The following is a 6417-nucleotide window of genomic DNA, read 5'->3' on the forward strand; positions in this document are numbered from 1 at the left end:
TTCCTCCAATCCTGATGCCATGTTTTTCTTCATAGAACCCAGCTTCTCAGATGATTTGCTCAGCATACAGGTTGAATAAATATGGTGAAAGAATACAACCTTGTCGCACACCTTTCTTAATTTTAAAACATTCAGTGTTCCCAGGTTCTGTTAGAATAACTGTTTCTTGGTCCAGGTACAGATTCCTCATGAGCTCAATTAAGTATTCTGGAAACCCTATACAGTGTTGCTATGATTTGGAACTAACTTGACAACACTTAACAACAACTGCAACATATCAACACTTGAGATGTTTTCATGGTCATTACATACATGTGCAATGAGAAGCAAAACTTTTGAGTGACTTCACAAATATATTCCTAGCTGAGGTTGAACAAGGTTGGTTCAGTGTTTACTAATTCAGTGTTTGACATGTCTTTGTTGTTGTTGTTGTTATGTGCCGTGGAGTCGGTCCCGACTCATAGTGACCCTGTACAGGGTTTCCGAGGCTGTAAATCCTTATAGGAGCAGAAAGCCTCATTTTGCTCTCATGGAACAGCTGGTAGTTTTGAACTGCTGACCTTGCAGTTCGCAGCTTGATTCATAACCACTATACTATCAGAGCTCCTTAATACTGTATTTTAGAGAAGAAAAAATAATAATAAACTTATGGGACAGGGGTTGCAGTAAATGCATTGAGGCAGGGGTCAGTATCACTCTCCTCTGTAATTCCTTGTCAAACCCTTATGAAGCTATCTCTTCCTCTTCTTCAAGTGAACAAGCTTCCAGAATCGAAAAGTCACCAACAGGAACTTTCAAGATTTTTCAGTCTATCATATTGCGCTGATACTAAAAACTTTTTTTTTTTTTCATTGTTCAGTAAGTAATTAAATAGATTGAAAATACATAAGGCCTGTGATTCTGGAAACTATGCCAAAGGTATTTTAAAAACTAGCAGGATCACCCATGGTAGACAGGTTGCAGCTGAGCTTCCAGGTGAAGACAGACTAGGAAGAAGGACAGACTGACTACTTTTTTATATTTAGTCACTGAAAACCTTATGACTACCCATCTTCAGCATATAAGTGATTGGAATACCTAAAAGGAATGCTAGAAGCTGCCCAGAAAAATAGGCTTCTTGTGGCGCCTTTGTAGTGTATAAGACCTTAGATAGAATCCTGAGCCTCATCCAGAACATTCTGAGATGGGACATTCCCACTTGAAAGGACAAGCAGACCAGCTTGGAACAGCTAGAGGAACAGAAGATACTTTTTTACAGAGAGACCAGCAGGAAAAATCCAAAACAAAAAATGGCAGTCTGATTGGCTACTACAAGAACAAGCTGTTTGCCAGGGAGCCACCAAGGTAAACAATTAAGTCCCTTCAGGACAAACCCCCCTCCAAAACTGGAACACATGAGCATGCATATAAGCTTGCTGGCAACCATGTTAGTTTCCTGGTGAGTGGACGAAGGGGAAAGGCAGCAATGAAGATATGGGCCAAGTTCGACCACGTTCCATAGACTCCTGTCAACATGGAGATGAGAGAGAGAAGAAGGCCTGGTTGGTCTGAAGTGTGGTGAGACCTGGGGACTCTTGATCCCATGGACAAGGACATAGCCATGCAGGCCTAGAGCCAGAGTGAAGGGTCCAGCTGATATGAACTGAGGGGAGATGCATAAGAATGCCCAAACTTGCAGATAATACCCGTTCATGCTAGCTTTGATAGATTGATGATCAGAACTCTAGTAGAGGAGGATTAAAAAATAAATAAATAAATAAATAAATAATAAAGGAAATAAGTGTAATTTGCTACAATTTGATTAACTTGACCTATACTTATGCATGTAGTAGCTCAAAATATCAACTGAGAGGGAAGGAGTCTTGACATCAAGGATCAATCCTGTCCCCTCTGTATACAGGGTTGATAGGGATGGGCAACTAAGACATTGGCTACCTAAAATGAGGGTGCTATAAAGTCACAAACTGACTGGCTTACAGGTTTTGATACGGGAATATAGTTTCAGAGTATGCAGGGGAAGGTCAAATCCCCACTGAATAGTATTCATCTTGTCTAGACTGGTCTGGTGAAAAGAGATGAGGATAAGATACTTATGATTCAATAGTGAGTAACTGTTATCATGACTAATTGTGACCATCACAACTTTAAAGGTAGAAGTTTTGTAACAAAAATAGGGGAGCAGCTAATCTTACAGTCTAGAAACAGAGGAACCTAGGGCCTTCAAGGGAGAAGAACACAAGCGGAAAGTGGGACCCTAACCAGAGAAGCAGTGACACCAGAGATAAAGACAGAGATGAGAGCATGGAAAAATAGAACAATTGAGGACTCTGGACTCATGGTAAGATAAAGGTCAGATGCTGGAGGCCTGAAGGCAGGCTTGCAGAATGTGCCCTTGGATTGTTTAAATGATTATATATCCCTGCATGTTTTTGTGTACATGTCCCCTCGCCCCACAAAAAACACAGGGAATGGAAGCAAATACTGTTGAATGATGATGCACAGACATTGTAATCATTGCAATGAAATGATGAATGTAAAAATGATGTTTTCCCATGTAAACTATCACTCAATTCACAAGAAAAAATTAAAGAAAAGGAAGAAAAAAACACACATACACACAACTTATGACTAGCAGTGGAATATTGTCAGTACCAGAATATTGAATATTGGAACATGATGAAAAGCACTAGAATATTGTCAGATATACAGCTGGAAGAGAAGTCCCTCAGGCTGGAAGGCACTCAAAATGTGAGTGGGGAAGAGCTGCCTCCGTAAATTAGAGTTGACCATGAGGACATGAATGGAGTAAAGCACTAGGGACCTTCATTTGCAGATGGTACACAATTCAAAATGAAGAGAAACAGCTGTAAACATCCACTAATAATCAGAACATGGAAAGTACTGAGCATGAGTCTAAGAAAACTGGAAATTGTCAAAAATGAAATGTAACACAGAAACATTGATATCCTAAGCACAAGTGAGTTGCAATGTGCTGATATTGTCCATTTTAAATCTGACAGTCACTTGGATTACTATGACAGGATTAACAAATTGAAGAGGAATGGTGTTGCGTTCATTATCAAAAAGAACATAACTAGATATTTCTTGAAATACAACACTGTCTATGATAGGATAATGTCCATAAGCCTGCAAGGAAGACCAGTTAATACTTCTATTCTTCAAATGTATGCACCAACCACTAGAGCAAGTGATGATGAAATTGAAGAATTCTACCAATTTCTTCAGTCTGAAATTGATCAAACATGCAATCAAGATAAATTGATAATTACTGGTGATTGGTTTGCAAAGATTGGAAACAAAGAGGAAGGACCAGTGGTTGGAATATATGGTCTTGGTGAGAGAAATCATACTGGAGACCACATGATAGAATTGTGCAAGACCAATGACTTCTCCATGGCAAAAACCTTTTTTAAACAACATAAAAGAGGACTAAACACATGGACATCACCATAGGGAATACACAGAAATCAAATTGACTATATCTGTGGAAAGAGACAGTGCAAAAGCTCCATATCATCAGCCAAAACAAGACCAGGAGCAGACTGTGGAACAGACTATCAATTGCTCATATGCAACTTAAAGCTGAAGCTGAAGAAAATTAAAACAAGTCCATGATAGCCAAAATATGACCTTGAATATATCCCACTTGATTTTAGAGACCATCTGAAGACCAGAATTGATTCATTAGACACTAAAGATCAAAGACCATAAGAGTTGTGAGATAACATCAAGAATATCATACAGGAATTCTTTGCTGGTTACTGGGATGAAGGGGGTGGGATGAGGGGAGGGAGGGGAAGGTGGTGCACAGGGTAGGAAATAGTCACAGGATAGTTTGGATGCTGGGGAGGGGGGCAATATATAAGAAGGGGCAGAGGAATAGAAGAATAAGGCAGATGGAAAAACAATTAGGCAGGTTTGCATGGGCTAAGTGAGACAGAGGTAAATAATGATGTATGCACAACCTTGGAACAACAGGGCTCTGGGATACAGGGATTGAGGCATGGCTGGAATGGGAAAAATGGGGGAAATAATGTTAAGATGCTTGGAAGCCATTTGAATCTTGGTTTCCCTGGCATACCATTATAAAATAAACTCTGGAGGGGGAGAAAAAAGAATAGCCAGAAATAAATACCATAGAAAGTTTGTAAGTCCCTCTTCTGCCTATAACTGATTGGAATACCTAAAATGGGGCTACAATGTGCCTGGCGAAGGAGACTTCCTGCAGAGCCTCTGCACTGCATAAGACCATAGGTGGAATCTTGAACTGCATCCAGAATCTTCTGAGGTGTGAGATTTACACTTAAAAGGACAAGCAGACCAGCCTGTAGCGGCCAGAAGAACAGAAGATAATTCTTGAAAGAAAAACAGGCAGGAAAAATACAAAACAATAACGACAGTCCGATTGACTACTACAAACACAAGCAAGTTGCTCACCCAGGAGACATCAAGGCAAGCGTCCTTTCAGGGTAAATCCCCTTCCAAGACTAAGACTCAATGGGAATACATGAGCAGACATGTGCTCTAACTGGTGACCATTTTGGTCACCGATAAGGGGAAGTAAGGGAAAAACTGCAATGAAGCTGCGAAAGTCCTACCACATTCAATAGACTCCTGTGAACCCGGGTTGAGACCTGGTTGGCCAGCAGTATGGCCAGACCTGTGGACTCCTAGCCCAGAGTCAGTGACATATCCACAGAGGATTAGATTGGAGAATGAAGCGTCCAGCTGATAAAAAGAGAAGGCATATGCACAAGAACACCCACACTTGCAGATTATACCCACTTGACCTGGCTTCAATGGCTGGATGATCACAGCTCAACTAGAAGAAGACAGAAGAGGAAAAGAAGAGTAATCTGATACAATGTGATGAACTTAACCTACACCTATGGATGCAGTAGCTCAAAAGAGGGAACAAATCTTTACAGGGAGGATCATCCCCACCCCCTCGATACACAGGGTAGACAGGGATGGGCAACTTGGACATTGACTATCCAAAATGATGGGGGTGGGGGCTACAAAGGCAAGAAGTGACTGGCTCACAAGCTTTCAAGAGGGAGCCTAGATCCAGTGGGCATGGAGGAAAGTAGAATTTCCACTGAGTAGTATCCAATCTGTCTGGGTGGGACTGATGAAAGGAGATGGGGATAACACTCATATGGTACAAAAAAGAAAATGAAAAAAAAGAGAGAGAGAATATCATACAGAAAAAATGCAAAAGGTCTTTAAGAAGACAAGAAAGTAGGAAAAGATCAAAGTGAATGTCAGTAGAGACTCTGAAACTTGCTCTCCAGCTTAGAGAACCTAAAGCAAGTGGAGGAAATGAGGAAGTACAATAGCTGAACAGAAAATTTCAAAGGTCAGCTCCAGAAAACAAAGTCAAATATTATAATGAAATGTGCAAAGACCTGGAGTTAGAAAAACAAAAGGATAGAACATGCTCAGTATTTCTCAAGCTGAGGGAACTGATGAAAAAATTCATGTCTCAACTTGAAATATTGAAGGATTCTAAAAAATGGAGCCCTGGTGTGGCACTGCAGGTTAAAGCACTAGACTACACTAGACTACAAGATTGATTTGAACCTCAAGGTCAGCAGTTCAAGCTTGCCAGCCACTCGTATGAAACCCTATGCAGGGTTACTATTTGTTGGAACTGAATTGACAGCTCTCAACAACAACAACAGTAGTAAAACATTGAATGATGCAGAAAGCATCAAAAGAAGATGGAAGGAATGCAGAGTCACTGTACCAAAAAAAAAAAAAGAAAAAAAGCCAGTTTTCAACCATTTTAAGAGGTAGCATATAATCAAGAGCTGGAGCGAGAGCTGGAGTCCTGGTGTGGTGCTGTGGGTTATTGCACCAGACTCCAAAGCCGTTTTAACTGCAAGGTTTGGCGGTTCAAGCTCACCAGTTGCTCCTCAGAAACCCTGTTGTTGTTGTGTGCCATGGAGTAGGGTTTCCACGGCTGTGGATCTTTGCTGGAGCAGAAGGACTCAACTCTCTCCTGTGGAGTGGCTGGTGGATTCGAACTGCTGACCATAAAGTTCGTAGCCAGATTCTTAACACCTACACTAAATGACGGATCGGGTAGACGTGCAGTGAGGAGCTCCGTCAACAACAACACGGAATACTGGGCCAAGAGGGCTCAGGGGATGGTGCTGGAGCTCTGAAACAAATATAAAGGTATGTTTGGAGGATCGGAGGATTTATAGCTGGGGAATTTGCAGGAGAATCCAGAAATCCATTGTTTTCTGGTTCAAGACACTCAGTTGTTCCCGGAGCCGCCCTCTTGTGAGAGAACACCTTGATTGTATCAGGATTGATATCGAAATTTAAAGAGACAGTTTCAACATAAAACCAAATGGTTATCACTTGTCTGTCTGCCATGCTGTGGTG

Source organism: Chrysochloris asiatica, unplaced genomic scaffold (assembly GCF_000296735.1).
Source record: "Chrysochloris asiatica unplaced genomic scaffold, ChrAsi1.0 scaffold00180, whole genome shotgun sequence".
In the NCBI taxonomy this organism is placed as follows: domain Eukaryota; kingdom Metazoa; phylum Chordata; class Mammalia; order Afrosoricida; family Chrysochloridae; genus Chrysochloris; species Chrysochloris asiatica.